The 17,889-nt window shown below is 32.4% G+C and overlaps 1 pseudogene; it reads right to left on the minus strand.

Annotated features, from left to right (window-relative positions):
- Positions 1–17,660, minus strand: part of LOC149548330 (large ribosomal subunit protein uL30y-like) — a 30,580-nt pseudogene extending 12,920 nt beyond the window's left edge.
- Between the last annotated feature and the right edge of the window lie 229 nt (positions 17,661–17,889).

Consider the following 17,889-nt stretch of genomic DNA (forward strand, 5'->3'; position numbering starts at 1 on the left):
TTTTGTTCTTCTCTATTTTCTATATCTCTTCATTCATAGCCTCAATCCAACTTTCATTTTCTAATGCATCTTTGATACTTCTAGATTCAAAATCAAAAATTAAACAAGTACCTTTTAGCTTACTTTTTGTCATAGTACCTTCAAATTTGTCTCTAATGATCTAATTTGGTGCATGATGTCTCCTGACATACTTGGCTAATACAGGTTTCTTGCCTTTTGAATGAACTGCATTGTCATCCTCTTGCACTTCAACTTCAAGTTCTAGTTGTTCTAGCTAATTTGACTATTGCTTGGGTCCTTCAGACTCGATAGGCATTGGCTCAGTAGCATTTGAATGTGACTTGGGTTCCTGTGGCTCAGTTTGAACTTCTTGCAACTCGATTACAGAAGACTCAAGAGTAGAAAATTCTTGATTGATAGATGTATCTAGCACTGTATCAAGATCAATGAAAACAAATCTCCTGTAATCTTTTGGTTCCTTTTTGCTTTCTTCTTCAATCCTTTCTACAAACTCATAAACTTTCACATGTGCACTCTCTATGACTTTGTGAGTAGATAAATTCAAACATCTACATGCTTTACTCTTGCAAGAATATCCCAAAAATATTCCTTCATCACCCTTCACATCAAATTTACCTTTTCTAGATTCTTTCATAATATAACATTTACTTCCAAATAATTTTAGGTAATTGAAATTAGGTTTATAGCCATACCATAACTCATAGGGAGTTTTGAATGAGTCCTTCTTCAGCTATACTTGGTTCAAGGTATGAACTGCAGTGTTGATAGCTTCCTTTTAGTATTAGTAGCAATGTTCTTTTCAATTATTAAAGTTCTTGCACAATCCATGATAGATCTATTCCTTCTTTCAACTATTCCATTTTTCTTAGGAGTTCCAGGTGTTGATTCCTATCTTTTGATTCCTCTTTCAATGCAAAAGTTATTGAACTCATGGGAGATGAACTCACCACCTCTGTCTAACCTCAAGCATTTCAGTCTTTTCCCTATTTCCTTCTCTACTCTGGCCAAATACCATTTGAACTTTTTAGATGCTTTTGATTTCTCTCTCAAATACATGACAGTCATCATTCTAGAGTAATCATCAACAAAAATAATGAACTTTTCTCTAATATAGCTTTCAATTCCAATAGGTCCATACAAATCACTATGCACAATTTTCAAAACTTCTTCAGACTGATAGTTCTTACTTTTAAAGCTAGTTTTTTCCATCTTACCAATCTAACAATTCTTGCATAGACCAACATCAGGTTTCTTTATACTAGGAATGCTTCTTACTTTCCTAAATTTGCTTATCTTCACCAGATTATCAAAGTTCACATGACATAACCTTCTATTACATAACCAACTTTCTTCAACTTGAGCAACACCAAGTTCAAGATAGAACAAGTTACCTTTTGTTTGTATGCCTAATCCAATCAATTTTCCTTTGTCATCCAATAGTCTTGCTTTACCATGCATGAATTTCACTTTGAATCCAATATTGATTAGTTGTGCCACACTCAACAAATTGTGTTTTAGACCTTCAACCCAATAGGCATTATCACATACAAGTTCATTGGTTAGTGAGATTCTTCCTCTTCCTTTTATGCAACAAGGTTCATTATTACCAAAGCTCACACTACCACCATCATAGTCTTCAAATTGTTCAAACTTAGTTTTTTCACCAGTCATATGATGAGAGCAACCAGTGTCTATGATCCATGTATCATTTTTTCTCACGTGAGAGATAAGTGTCATTTTATCCTCCTCATCATTATTAGATTCATCTTTCATAGCAATGTAAACAATTTCATCTTCACCATCATCAGAATCATTAGAATCCTTAGCCATGAAACATGTTTTCTTACCTTTTTCCTTGAATGATTTGAAGTCTTTCTTGCCATTGCACTTATGACCTTTCTTCTCATCCTTGTTTTGCTTGTTTGGGCACCTAGCAGCAGTATGTCTAATTTCCTCACATGAAAAATATATCAAAGGAACCTTACCTTTGTATTTCCCTCCACCTCTAGAATATTTCCTTGCTAGTAGAGCTTCAACCACCTCAAGATCACTATCAAAACTCTAATCTGATTCTTCTTCACTTTCTGATTGGGATTCCTTTATCTTCTTGCCCTTCTCTTTGAGTGAAAGCTTAGCTTCAAATGTTGATTCAATGTTCTTGGAAGCTGGAACATAGTTGTCATAGTTATCTAGCTCAAATGTAGTCAATCTTCCTACTATTGCTTCTAAATTTATCTTATGAGTTGCTTCACATCTTCTTTCTTGAATTGCAGAAACTCTAATTGCATAAATGGGAAGTAATGTTTTAAGAACTTTACTTAAAAAAATTTCCTCCTCAATGTCTCCTCCAAAAGCCTTGATTGCATTGATGACTACTTTGACTCTTTCAACATATTTGGCAATGTTTTCATCCTCTCTCATCCTCATCTAATCAAATTGTCCTCTTAGATTTTCTACTTTGGCCCTCCTCACATTATCATCACCTCCATAGATATCTTTCAGCTTCTTCCACATTTCAAAGGCAATTTTGTAGTCCTTGACATCATCAAATTCTTCATAGGTTAGGGTAGATGCAATGTCTATCATCATGATGTTATGAGTCTTCTTCTCAGCAATGTCATTAGCAGATAATGTGCCAAAAGGAGTTACATATGCTTCATCAAGATATTTCAATCCTATATCTCCAATGGAAGCTAGATGGAGTCTCATGAGACCTTGCCATGCTGAAAATTTATCCCTATTAAGCCTTGGAATTTCCCTCTTGTAAGAAATCATGATCTTTAGCTTAGATCCTTGAAATCCTTCCTGCAAGCACCAAAAAGCTCTGATACCAATTGTTGGAACTATAGATGGAGTAACTGAGAGGGGGGGTGGTGTGAATCGGTTACAACAAAAATAAATCCACAGATCCCTTAGATGTCTTATAAACTTAGTTATTGTTGTCACTCAGTAGCCACATGGAAAAATGCTATAACTTAGTAGATGTATGTTAACTTATTAAGAATTCACAAAGATTTAACATGCATGCATAAAAGAAATAACATCAACACAAGAGACACCAGATTTAACGTGGAAATTCAATATGAGAAAAACCACCAAGTAACTAGCTACCAATTTTTACTTTTCTGAAGTGAGCCCTGTTAAAGGTTACAAAACACACTGTTAGGTGTGACCCTGTTAGAGGATTTAAACACCCTACTAGGAGTGGCCTTGCTAGAGGACTTTAGAACAATTCAATAGAACTATCCACCTTATTAGAGGATTTACAAAAATGGATGTTAAACCAACTCTGTTAAGAGATTTAGGAATTACTACTATAATGGTGAGAAAGTAACAATAAGTGACCTGAATGAGATGCAATTGAACTTTGTTGTTACAGATCTCTATTTTGCTTCACTAGATCCTCTTTGATCAAATACACCTTTTCTATTCCTCAAGGATATCAGATCCTTCTTCAAACTTCTCTCACACCTTTCTCTTTACAATTAACTCACTTGCATGCTCATTCATTACAATTTAGATTTCACAACTAGACTTTTTATTTATACCTTACAAATTGTCCAGTCGACTCATTTACAAGTTACAATTACCAATAATCATTAGATCAGTTGGCTAGAAACTTTACATGAAACAATTAAACTTTATTTCCCAAAACAATGAAATCCTTCATTGGTTGATCGTGCTCGGTAAACACTGCTCTAAAAATGATTTCTAGTGTTAACCAAGTGAAGCTTGGTAAACACTACGAACTCTGGAAAATCCTTCAAAGATTAAGCGAACTCGATAAACACTAACTTTCCTTCGCTAACCTTGTGAGCTTGGTAGAAACTAACTTCTGCCACAAAATCCTTCAAGGCCCAAGTGGGCTCATTAGAAACTGTTTCCACAGTGTAACTACTAGGAACGCTCGCTAGACTATGTAAATTGCTTTGCTGACCATCTAAGCTTGATAAAATCTATCTGATGACTCATATGACATTTGTGTAGCATCAAAGACAACACAATTGAACAATTGTATCCAACACAACCTACCTCAAACACAAAAGTCACAAAATTGTTCTTGTCTTTGGATGCATATCATTGATACTAAATAAGAAAAAATAAGAAACTCAATAAACAAAAAAAAATCTACTTAAAAACTTATATTAGAATTTGGGGAAGACTAACAATTTTGTGTTCCTCTTTATTTAAAATAGAAGAGATGTAAATACATTATAATAAAATTTGGAAAAATAATATTTACTCTTTTTTATGAAAAATAGACTAGAGAGCTAATAGTCTACCAAATATATCACTATGTAAAGACCAAGAAAGTACAAGGTATATAAATACTATAAACTAGCTACTTACCCACGGATATGAATAATTAACAATAGCTTAGCTTCTGGCTCAACATAAAAGCCTCCTTTCATTTTTGCCTCTCTCTTCAATCTGATAACCTCTTGTTCTTGATTCTTGTCACATAGTACACAAGCTTAATAAGGTACATTCCTCAACCCTAGATGGCATGATGACACATCAATAAAAAACCCAACAATTTATTAAAGGATCCACATACTCCTTGGTCACTCATAAATTGATATAAAACTTGCCAAAAAGAAACTAAGGTACACACTTAACACTAGATGTAATGGTGGCACATCACTCAAAAATAAAGTAATTTATTACCTGCTCTATATACTTCTTTCAATATTCCTTAGCCTTCTTAAACATCAATTTGCGATTTGTAGCATTTTTTACCTTTGTAACTTCTAATTGCCACTTCTTCTCATTCTCCCATTCTTCATTTATTTTCCTCTTCTTGAGAAATTACTTAGGCACAAGCTTTGCCTCCTCCGAACTAATATCTAAAATAATAGAAAAAATAAATTATTTGGAAAAATTAAACATTAAATAAGAAAATGCTTTCTAGAAGCAGTAAGTAGTTCAAAATTTCTATGGCAAATCACCAATATATTATATAATTAAAAAATAAAGATAATTATAGTTGTTAATTATACACTAGATGTGTTGATATGGGTTTTCATGGGAGTTGGAGATTTCTTTAAAATGACAATTAACTCTCAGAAATCTAACAAGTGAAACAATCTCCCTGGTCTCTCTGTATAGAACACTACTACAAAAAGGCATTGTGTACCATAAAATATTTGTTAAAGAGTTTTAACTATTCTAGATTTTGAATGTAGAAACAAGCCAAGAAAGGTAGAACTACTCTCCAATTGTGAAACCAAGATTTTGAGGGAGGCTGAGATGTTCTCTCCTAGGAACTATTTCTAGAAACCTGATAACTATGAGCATTTAGCCTGCACGGGGCTAATTCTAGTTGTTAAAATACTAATAACTATGTCAATATGTTGATCTGTTTATTATTTTGAGTTTTTATTTTCATGTCGAGAAAATAAGTTCTTTCTATTGAATATCACAAGGGAAGAGATCTAATCATTTTGTCAACCTAGGCTGTGTTGATTTGGTTTTTAGCAACCCAAGTCATTGGCTATCAAGAAAACCCTTGAAAAGACAAATTCCTTTTGATCTGGGGAGTGCATATTGAGTTGTTTAATAATTTATAAATCCAAGTAATTGTATGCATGTAGTATTGTATCTAGTGTAAAGTGAGGATAACAAAATTTATCTGTCATTAGTAGCTATTAATCTTTTACAACCATGAATTCTTCATTAAGCTTTTGTGAGATATTAGGTTTGTATTTTTTAAAATTAAAATTTTGAATCACTCTCTCCGATTCATCATTAGAAAGAAGTACAAAATTATATTTTCTAGTATTATCAGAGGCAACACATTTCTAAATAGAACCTGTTCTAATTTCATTGACATACTATGTAATATATGTTCGAGTATTTTTATTTTTGTTTTATAAAATTTTCATGGTTTATTGATGCCATTTAAAAAGTGTCATTACATACTCTCAGAAGTTGAGACATCAAATTTTGTTCAAAGACTGCATGCTTTTTAAGTATATTCTGGGACTCTTAATCTAATAATGATCATTTGAATAAAAAAAATGGAATCACTGACCAACAGTTCTAAAGCATTTCAAAAGGAAAGCAAACCTTGGAGTAAGAATAAATACGACAATGAGATATTCGAACATAGCAAAAAGACCTTTTAAACTTAGATGGAAAACACAACTGATAATCCTTCTAGAAACTAGAAATTTGAAAAGAAAAGGTTTGAGAAGACTCTCTTATGGGTCAACATCTTTAAGAATAAGTTAGAGATCCATTGAAGACAAATGAATATGATGGAATGCTTTTGTGGAAGACCTATAGTATTAGAGAAATAGATTAACAATTGGGATGGTCATACAAATAAATAATTTTATTTATTAAAGTATTTACAAAAATATAAATTAAAAGAGATTTGTCATAAAATGGCATTTGTGAGAATGGTTGAAAAATTAGTCATATATAGAAATCTTTGATCGACTACTTTAATTAGATTAATATCTCGATATTATCTTGAATTTATAATGAATGATAAACACTTTCAACAATTCTATTTCAAAGAATCATTTGGCATAGCCATAGAGGTCAGTATCTACTAATTGAGATCAAAAGTCAAATAACTAAGGAAGAAATTTGTAGCCTTTTGTAAACTTGAATCTCAAAATGGGGAAAATGGAAGTAGACATGACCTCCTATAAAGGAAAAGTAGATTAGATTGTCAGCCATTAATCATAATTTGACATCTCAACTTCCAATAAATCACAAAAATATTATTAAAATAAACACAAGAAAAATACACGACCATATATTGCTTAACATGCCTGGTTTAATAGTTTTCATATGGAAGGCCTCAGCTCCAATGACATTAGACATGCTTGTCTTTAGGTGTTTAGGAGAGAATTTGTTTGACATTGTTTGTGACAACATTGATTGTTTTTACTATGTTGGTGAGAGCATAATCCAACATCTACACATATGGTGCTCTTCTTTTCTCAGACGTCTAATGTCTCAAATCAACTTTTGAATTTTGTGAAAGCAGGGCAACTACATTTTCACTTCATTGTGGCGAGGCCTTGTTCTTACTAAACATAATCATCATACTCCATCATTTGCAACCTCACATGTACAATCTTCTCCCAAACTAGACTATAGTCCAAATTGATTGGAAGGCTTCTTATTAACTACAACTAACTCACTTAACTGCAATTGACTAGAGATCTTGAAGCCTCTCTAACAATAGAAGTAGACTAGGCATTATAAGCAACATTTTTTAAAAAAAATAATTCGCTTAGCCATCGCAATTGTGATGGCATGTTCTAATGGCTAACCAACACTTGCACAGAATAGTTGTCACATGAGCATCAAAATTATGATGGATCAACATCACTCCCACAACATAGTTGTTACATGGACATCGCAATTGAGACAATAGACTGGAAGCTTAAGACATCATACTTCTAATGGCATAGTGTCGCAATTGTGACATCCTCAACATGAACTCTTGCCTCTTCCTTCTTCCAAGTTATGATGGTTTTATCTGTTGCAATTGCAACAGGTACCTTGTCATCACAATTTGTGACAACAAACTCTCATCTGACGGGAGCCAATTTGTGGTTCTATCATTTGGGTGATAGGTTCCCATCGTAATTGCGATGGCCTTCAGTTGCAATTTGGACTCAAATGTAGTAGTGAATGACAAATTTAAAGTTGAAACCTTAGTTGTTCAATTTGTTTTTTTCTTCCAATTTCTATAATCGAATTTTCCTTATATTAGAAAGGGTTCTAAAACAATATAGTCATAATAATTTTCTATATTTTTCTACAATTTTCCTCTGTCAAGTTTTCTTAATTAATAAGTTTTACTTTTTCAAAATCTACAACATAATTCTTTATCCAAAAATCAATACAATCAATTAATAAGCATTATGCAAGCACCTAGGAAGACACGAAATAGATAGATCTTTCAATAAAATTTTATAATGGGTTTTCAAACCCTACCTCAAAACCACAACTAAAATTTGAGACAGTTTGTGAACGCATGCAAATCCAAACCCTCCAAAACTTTCAATTATTCTTTTGATCCAATTCCAAATTTTGTTCCCCAAACCCTGTGTGTGTAGAAATGGGCTTGAATCTCTTAATAAAGAGTTTAATTCTACCTAGGGTTTCTAGTTTTCGAACATGCAAAGGCCTCTCCTTAAAATAAACTTTTATTATTTAATCCTTTCATGCATAATTAAAGAACTTGTTAATTATTTTTAAAAAAAAATCTTTTCCTCCATTCTTTATTAATCAGTGCAAACACTATTTAAAGTGTACTTTATTATTTAAATTAATAATAATAATTAAAGCTCATTATTTAAATACTAATTTAATTAAATTATTATTAATTAAATATTTATAATAAGAAATATTAAGTCTTTAATCTTTTAATTCTCTTTTTATCCAACTTCTTAAATTAGACTTTTAAATTAAATCTTTTAAACTAAAGCACATATTTAATTAATTTCTAATTAATTAAGTATCATCACATTTTAATTTCTCTTTAACCAATTTTGCAAATTAGACTTCCAAATTAAGTCTTTTAAATTAAAGGATATATTTAATTACTTTTTAATTAATTGAATATTCTCATATTTTAATATATTTTTTTTAATCAACTAATATTAATAATTCTCAATATTATATGATTAGCCCAAATATTATAATTAAATCATTTACCAAATAAATCACATAGTCAAATCCACAAAAAAAAAAACATTACCAAAACTGACCAAAACTCAAAAGTAAACAACACAGACAAAGATTAACTCATGGGTTTAAAAATGATGGAAAGTCATATACATGTCCTTCTCTTAGGACAAGTAATTAGGCTATGGCTAGGATTGGACCTGAACATTATCTCCTCATTCTTACCATTGAGTTATTGTGATAGGGCAAGCTCATATTGGCAATTCAAGGAAGTTGATGCCTGATATATGCAAATTTGTATAAAATATGAGCATGTACATGTGCATATTTATCTAAGCTAAACATACAATTGTGGGGAGCGGTACATCATGTAGATCCTGACTAGCAAGTGACTATGACTCCCTCCCTCAACCATATCACACATGTCAAATAAATGTAAAACACACACACACACCATACACATGTAAATATGGGGTAAGTATAACAATAAATCCTAAATATAAATAACATCACATTCCAACATGAATATCTCATCATCGTGAGGACATACTAAACATCTTTCTAAGACACACCATATTTCATCATCATAAAAGTAATTTCATTAACTAACTAAGAGAAATTAAAGCGTCATCACTACCAGTAGGAAATTGTTACAACCTGACGTAATCAATTACTCAACATATCAAAGTATTGCATTTCAAATATCAAATAAGGGCTAACACATCTATAGAAGAGTCATATATAACTTTAACAATTAAATCTATGATGATAGAAAATGAGGGGTATTACACTCTTCCTCAACACTAGTCTTATCTCTTTGATTTGACTTTCTCAATTCTAGTGCAATCCTTCGACTATCCCCATACACAATCTAGAATGGTGAGTTGCTAGTAATTTTTTTCATGGAATTATTGTAAGAAAATTATTCCTATGTAGACTCAAGTCTCATCCCTTGGGCTTATCACCTACTAAGCACCTTAACAAGTTATCTAGATTTATATTCATTTGTCTAATTGACCCATCAATTTGTTGGTGATGTGCAACTAAAATTCAACTTCTTCCATCATGTTCTCCAAAACTACCCAACAAGCTTGGTATCATGGTCTGAAACTATACTCTTTGGAAGACCATGCAGCCTCACCATTTCTCTAAAGAACAAATCAACAATGTGAACCGTGTCATGGGTCTTATGGAAATGAATGAGATGAGTCATCTTCAAAAACTTGTCAACCACCACAAGTATTGAATCATTACCCCTTTGTGTCTTCAATAAACCAAGAAAAAAATCCATACTTATATCTTCTCAGGGCCTTGATGGAATGAACAATGGTTGATAGAGTCTTGTATTATGATTGACTACTTTAGCTATCTGACACAATAGACAACTCTACTCAAATTTCTTTACATCTTGTGACTTAACTAAAGGAATTAATTATTAAATTTTTTTTTTTTTTTTAATACATCTATCAAGTTGAAGAATTATTTTTTCATGCAATGTTTAGAGACTTATTTTTAAATCTTAAATTTGGAGTTTCATTTTGGTTTTATTTGCTATTTATATTCAATTGTGATTACAGGTAGGATTTGGAAAACTCATGTTGACATTTAATTCAAACAAATTGTCTACCTTGCCTCTAAATTGGTTGATTTCCATTAGATCATATTATTGGTTGATTTGAATTTCCATATCTATGTAAAAACATTTGGATACAAAACTTCACTAGAAAACTTTAATGGGTAATGAAAATATTATCTCATAAATTATATTTAAGGAAAAAAAGAAGACCATGTCGGTGTGCCTTTAGGAAATTTAGTATTTTCCCTTTGCTTTTATTTTTTTAAAATTTATTTTTTTAGTTTTTTTATAGGTAATCGGCCAAAGCCTAGATTATTTATTATTCATTTTATTATTATTGTTAGATTAATTATTATTATGTGTTAATCTTGAGTAGATTCAAACCCAAAACCTCTCTGATGAGAAGTTCACAATTTACCGATGTGTTGTAGGCTCTTGCCTTTATTTATTTTCAGAATTATTAAAAAATAAAATATATTTATTTTAGGATTAAAATGTTATTATTTATTCACTTTTCATTTTTAAAAAGAAATAAAATAAAATAAAATTATTTTTGAACTTATAAAGAAATAAAAAATAATATTTTAATTAAAAAAATTTAATTAACTTATTTTATAATGTTTTTAAAAAGTTTAATAACTATTAAAATTAAGATTTTTTTTATAAGTAACAAAGTATTATATAAATTCAAAAAATTAAGATATTTATTATTGTAAATAAATATAGAGTTCTTTTATAGTGAGATTGAATTTAAATAAATATTTAATTCAGATTAATATTTATTTAAATAGAATGTAGGTAGAGTTTTAAAAAAAAGAAAAGGGATTTAAACTAAGGAATTATTAATAAGAGAATTAATATTTTCTATTAGTGAACTTTATCATACATTGAGAAATTTAGTAAAACCCCACACTAGTAAACAATTGAGCAATTATGGAGCATTTAAATGGTATATTTTATAATCAAACTAAACCCTTAGAAAATAAGTGGATTTTTATTCATTAATAACTTTTTATGTGAAGTTTATGTGTGTTCATTGTCCTTCTAGTTGTTGGGTATTGTGGGATTTATGTTGGTTGTAAGGGTTGTACATAGAGGTTTTGGGGAGTAATGTCTAATTTATATGATGTTTACCTTAAGTACTATATGTTGATGTTTCAATTACGATTACTCTTTCCAACAATTTTCTAAGCTCATTTATTTTTGTACTTTTGAGAGTGTGTTATGTGATGTTTTGAGGACCAGTCTTGGAATTGTTATATTGCAATTTAAGGACCCATATGTACTTGTGAGAATTATGGTTTGAGGACCACTCTTGAATTTATTATGACATGTTTTGAGAACCCATGTGCACTTATGAGAATTTTAATTTAAGGACCATGTATGTGTGTGTATGTGTGTTCTAGTTGCCTTCTTTATGAAACCATACTTGATTATTACTTTGATTTAATTTTTGAGACTCTTTATGATTTATGAGCTTAGGGTAGGTTATCTGGATGTATGGATGAGAGTGGCTTACAATAAACATTGGGTCCACAAGTGGTTTCTAGGATCACTTATTATAAGTAACTTATTAAAGTAATAACTTAATAAAACTTATTAGGATAGAAACATTAATAAGACATGTTCCTCGCCCAAACCTGAGTACTTGATTGAGGTCTTGACTAGGATGGGAGTGGGAAAAGATGCTTGATTGAGGTCTTGCATGGTTGGTAGCCTTGTTCATATGAGAGGTTTATTGATGTCACATATGGTCACTTGAGTGTCGGGGTCCAGAGAGGTTTCTAAGATGAGATTCAAGGATTAGATGTATGTGATGACACTTCCCTATATACATCTTAGGTTTCCTATGTGTGATGTTGCCTATGGATTAGCATGTACTACCTTTATAGTTGAGTATTAACCTTGAGATTATATAACTTTTTAGGATTTCATCCTTGATTCTTGTGATTGGTTCTATGGTTTGACATATATATGGAGTGTGTGGTCATCTCCTTGGCATAGAGGGAGTGGACCTTCTTGGGTTCCATGAGGTCAAGTGGTAGTATGACTTTTATCATTGAGATATGTTCTAACTTCATGTTCCAATGTTGGATGATTCTTATAACAATTACATTATTGTGATTCATCTTTAGAGACTTGTTCTATTTTCTCATCTTATTATTGTGTATTGATTTATGTATTGGTGGTGACACTTTTACAAGATGTCGTATTTATACTTTGATTTTTATCTCACACCTTGCAACATGTGCAATGGATATAGAGTTTTATGTATATGGATATTGTATCAGTTAGATTTAGAGATTCTCATATGTGATGATGTTCTTAGTCATTCATCTAGATTATGTGAGTTGTGTTTTATAATTGTACTTAGTGGATTTTAGTATATACATAATTATATGTTATGGAACTCTTGAGATTTGTAATCTATGTTTTTTGTTATATCATATGCATGTGTTATCTTATTGTTTCTTGCTTCCATATTATTGTACATTACTATTTCTAAACTATTTAAAACAAAAATAATTCAATAAACTTAGTTGCATTATTTAGGTTAATATCTCTTGGGTTCCCTAGCGGGGCATTACATTTGTCATCTATCATTGTGGTTGAAAATATCTTATGTTAACATCATTGATATGTTACTTGGTCAATAACGTCAAGCCCAAACCTATCAAATACGAATGCACTTCTATCGTCTACCCAAGAGCACAACTTCTCCAAAATATAGCAGTGTCGAAATAAACCAATGGAGAAGTGATACATTTATTTTTGAAAACAACTTGGCCCACACTGTAGAAGCATCAGACAAAATTATTTTTGAGTAAGTCCACAATATAGAATACCAAAACAAGAAGTTATCAATGAAAGCATGCAACCCTAAATTTTGAAACTATGAGTCACTGGATAAAATTAATCGAGTGTTGAGTGAAACAAATTTTGCTCAATAAAATAGACATAATGAGGTTTTCTTGTAGGACCCAATAATCATATCAAATAATATGCAAGTGTAGGTCTATGAACCATTTCATGTATTTTGCCATCAACGTAACTCAAATCATTGGTGTAAATGTGTAGATTATTCTCTCTTTTTGACAATTTTTTGCCAACTTTGTGTATTTGTGCAAGGGGCGTTGAAAGAGCAATCAAGCCCTACAAATTCAAGACTAGATTGCTTGTTTATCTCATGGTCACCCAATGCCTACAACTACAATTTTTCATTCCCATATTTCATCTACAACACAATCCTTTCAAAACCTTAATCTAGTAATTGATATAAACAAAAACTAGAGTGTGTTTTCCACCTAATTCTACTAAGAAATAATTATTTTCACAAATATTGACAAATTGTATAACGTACTACCACAACTCTTGTAAATTTTTCTTTCAACTGGGTTCAAACCATGGCACATTAAAACAAGTTAATGTATAAAACAAATCATATATTTATAAATTATGGATACAAATATTTAATACCCACCTTTTTTTTCTTGCAAACAGTGTGTGACTATAACCCCTCTTGTCAAAATTGCAATGTGGATTCTACCTACAAATCAAACAAGTAGAACACCAAATTTTTTTAAAGCAAGAACAAATAAACCAATACTCTATGTGTTTCAACAAATTTACATTAAATTAATGAATACAAATGCATTTTATTCTATATATCATACACCTTTCTATATTGTGTTCTCAAGTATTTCCTAGCCCAATGGTTGGAAAAGTTTTGTGATTATCATTAAAAAAATCAATATAAGGTACGCAACTTTCCTCTATGGTTTAGACGGAAACATGCAAATGCCATGTGTTTTTTCTCAAACTCTTCAATGAAATTGTAATGTGTTTTCATGTTCTAATCTTAACAAGTCGTTCTTCTTGTCGAGGTTAATTTAGGGTAAAAGTTTCTAGACGTGATTGACATGGTATTTTTCAGCTAAGCACTGCAGCAATGCCTTAACTCTAGTTAGTTCTGCATTAAGTGTTTGTGCAGTTTGCTCAAAGTCGTTATACTTGCCAAGTATGTCATACAAATGATGTGACATTTTAAATGCTTCTTTGAAGCTCACTTCTCTGGTAACATTTGCAATGCCTTTAGTTGATAGTGTCCTTCCCTACATGTCTGCAATTAAGAATGTACAACATCAACCCCTATAATCAGCCAAAATGAGTGTCATGGATGCCATAGTGTTCTATGGCATTTTCATGTATGATGTCAAAAGGATAAGATAGATAGATAGATAAAAATTTAATGTCCACAAGGCTAAAAATAGCCTATGGGACAGCAAGACAACTCAAGCAGACTTAAGTAGCACTATTCGCTTCTTGTGCAAGATGATGATGAGTCCACCCAATTGCTCAATGTACTCTTCATTGAATAGGTTATGCCAAGAACTGTCACATATAGTATCCACAAATTTATCTTTACTACTCTTGTAGGCCTCACATTCTAAAATAAAGTGCTATTCAGTTTCCACTTTGCTAGAATTGTAGAATCTACAAATTCTCTCTTCCCAAGCCTCCTTTGGCCTCTTCCAGTGCCTGGTCTCACAACAAAGTTGGTGAGAGTTGGTTTTCAGCCGAGCAATAAGAATTTTAGCCCTCCATGAAATGTTAGCTCCTATGTATGCTTTTTGGAGTTGATCACAAGTGGGGTTGAACTCATTTATATAATAGAGTTTCTTCCTCCCGATCTCGCTTCCCCAATTTATCTTGTAGAATTTCTCCATAACAAAGGCCTTTATTTCTTTATTATTTGTGGGGCACATATTGAATTGAATATTCCATTTACCCAACCATTTGATGTTTTGTTGCATCCATGTCCTTTTTCGCTTACATAGTGTGTCACTAAAGACAACTTTAGGCCATCTTTCCTCTTCCATTTTTTTGATTCTTTTTAAATAGCTTAGAAGGCGAATCATAGCAAGTGCCTCAATAGGAGCAGCCCCCATTTCACTTAGCATGATATCATATGGAATAGTGCTTTTGATTTTAAACTTGCTTGTGATCAAGCACTTTTGGATTCCTTCGATTTGTTTCCATTGTGCTATAGTAGTGTTGTTGGCCCATAATTCACACTCATAAAGAACAACTGGTAGCACAAGAAGACCGAACAAGGTTAGAATAGTTTTCCAATCCCACAACTCTGCTTCACGACACCTATTCTAAAGAACATAAAAAGCCTTCCACCCACCTAATATCCTTTTATACCTGCAGCTAGACCAACTTAGTTTTTTGTTGAAATCGATGCCAAGGTATTTATACTTCGCAACTTCTTCAAGAACACTTCCATTGTAATAAAATTCCTGTTGATGCTGTTTTTTATTATTAGAGAAAATCATAACGTTAGTCTTGCTGATATTGACTTGCATCCCCACCATTTTGCAAAAGCGCTCAAGAGAAGATAGATGATCTTGCAAACCACAGGCAGATTTGGCAATTAAAATGAGATTGTCCGCATATAAGAGCAGCTTTATAACAAATTCACCTAGCTGAATGCCTTCACCCTTTTGCATGTTTAACCACTCTTCCAGTTTGTCAATATATAAACTAAACAAAGTAAGAGATAAAGGGCAACCCTGTTTGACCCCGATATCGCTCCTAAAACATTCTGAAATGCCATCTGAAGTTCTAATTTTGACTTTCATCTCTTCGTACATCCTATGAACAACAGCTCTGAGATGCATAGGAATCCCCAATTCTTCCATCCTGAACCAAAGCTTGTCTCTTAGGAAGGTGTCAAAAGCCTTTTTAAAGTCAACAAAGCAACAAAAAACCTCTTCCTTTTTCTCCCACTCTTTTTCAATAATGTGTCTCAAAGTGACACATTGATCCATTGTCGAGTGCTTTGGCCTAAAACCAGCTTTCCCTTTATCATTTTTATAATTTTCTTTTGCCCATTTGCTGATCCTAGTTTCTATCATGCTGCCAAAAAGTTTAGCAAAGAGGGGATTGATCATTATAGTCCTGTAGTTGGAGGGATTGTTAACATCGCCACTCTTTAAAAGTGGTATTGCAAGGCTGATTGTCCAATCTTTCGGAAACCCTTCTTGGCAGATTTTGTTGAAAATTTCAATGATGTGCGGTGCAAGAGCTTTCATACCCCACTTCAGATATTCTACTTGGAGTGCAACAAGGTCTTTTTCTTTACCTCCACCTAACTTCTTAATCCCTGTCTCTATCTCTTGCACAGTGAAAAGATTTGTATCATCATTGACCAAAGGTAGCTGTCCCACTCCACCCTCTTGTTCATAAAGTTTCTTAGCATATTCAAACCATTGGGTGACAGTAATATTATTTTCAGTTTGCCTTCTCCTTGGTTGGAGTTCTTTCCAAAATCGTTTGGGGTTATTTCTGCCCAAGAAAATTAGCTCCTCTCTCCTTGTGAACATAAAATCGATTTTTTCTTCTTTAGGATCTGTTTGTAGGCCTTAATGTCAAGGTTAGTTTTATTTGACTCCCTTAGGTTTCTCCTAGCCCTCTTGCATTCCTTATCAAACCAAGCATTGGCTGGAAAAAAATTAGTTTCAGATTTTCTATTTTTTGCTCTCTTGCATTTTGAAAGAGCCTCATGAATCAAATTTGATAAATCATGACTGTTAACACCATGTTTATACATAGGGTGTCCCATACAAGGTTCCTCAAGAGTAGCTCTGAATGTGTTACTGTTTTCTGAAGTTAACAAAATTTTGCCCTAAGAAGGGGGGTATTGAGGGCCTTGGATTTTTGCCCCAATCCGCCTATCCTTTGCTCAATACAAATTTACGTACAACAGTTTATGATTAGATTTGAGATCCCAAATGTGCTCTCCAATTTCAACTTCTTCAATATTTTCATACAAATTCTGCGAACAAATTACATAATCTACCACACTTGCCCCATTGTATGTGTTGCAAGTGAAATTGCCCGACTTAGCCCATCTAGCCAAACCATTATAAATTATGAGATCAAATGTGCCACATAGAGTGATCAATTCTTCCCCAAAATGATTGCAGCCTTTAGCATCTTCGGATATTCTTTCCCATTGATGATTTCTTTCTTCTGTGAGCCAAATAGGGTTATCATTTACTTTGGAGCTAAAAATACTTGCTTGCCAATTTGCTGTCCAAGCATTGAAATCTCCAACAAGAAGAACATCCCCACGTTGCGAAAAAATAACATCTTTCTTTAACGCAACATAGGGGTCATTGTGATCTAAGCCACACTTTTAATAAGTTTTAGATACTTGTGGAGCAAAGTAACAGGCTGCAATCCTGAGAAGAGTGTTATTTTCCACAATTTTGAGCCATATAAATTGTTTATTAGAATCGGTCTTTTCCAACTGAATGGCACGACCTTCTCTTTCTTTTACTAGAACCATTATACCTCCACGACCTTTACCATTTCCCGATGCCTCATTCCACACTGCCATCTTCCAATAGCCTTCAAACAATGGGGTCTTAAATCCCTCATGCTCATGTTTCTCTATGAGACAAATAATGTCTTTGCCTTCCGCGATAGGTCCTAACCCAGGCCCACTTCTCCATGGATAACCTCTGCAATTCCAACAAACTAAACTTAAGGACACCTGGGTTAAGCTTGATTGCTATTTGTTTTGATGTGAAAGACTCGAAGTTGAGTTATTATTCCTAAGCGTGATT

This window comes from Cupressus sempervirens, chromosome 7, assembly GCF_028749045.1.
Source record: "Cupressus sempervirens isolate cs-2001-9-10 chromosome 7, ASM2874904v1, whole genome shotgun sequence".
Lineage (NCBI taxonomy): Eukaryota > Viridiplantae > Streptophyta > Pinopsida > Cupressales > Cupressaceae > Cupressus > Cupressus sempervirens.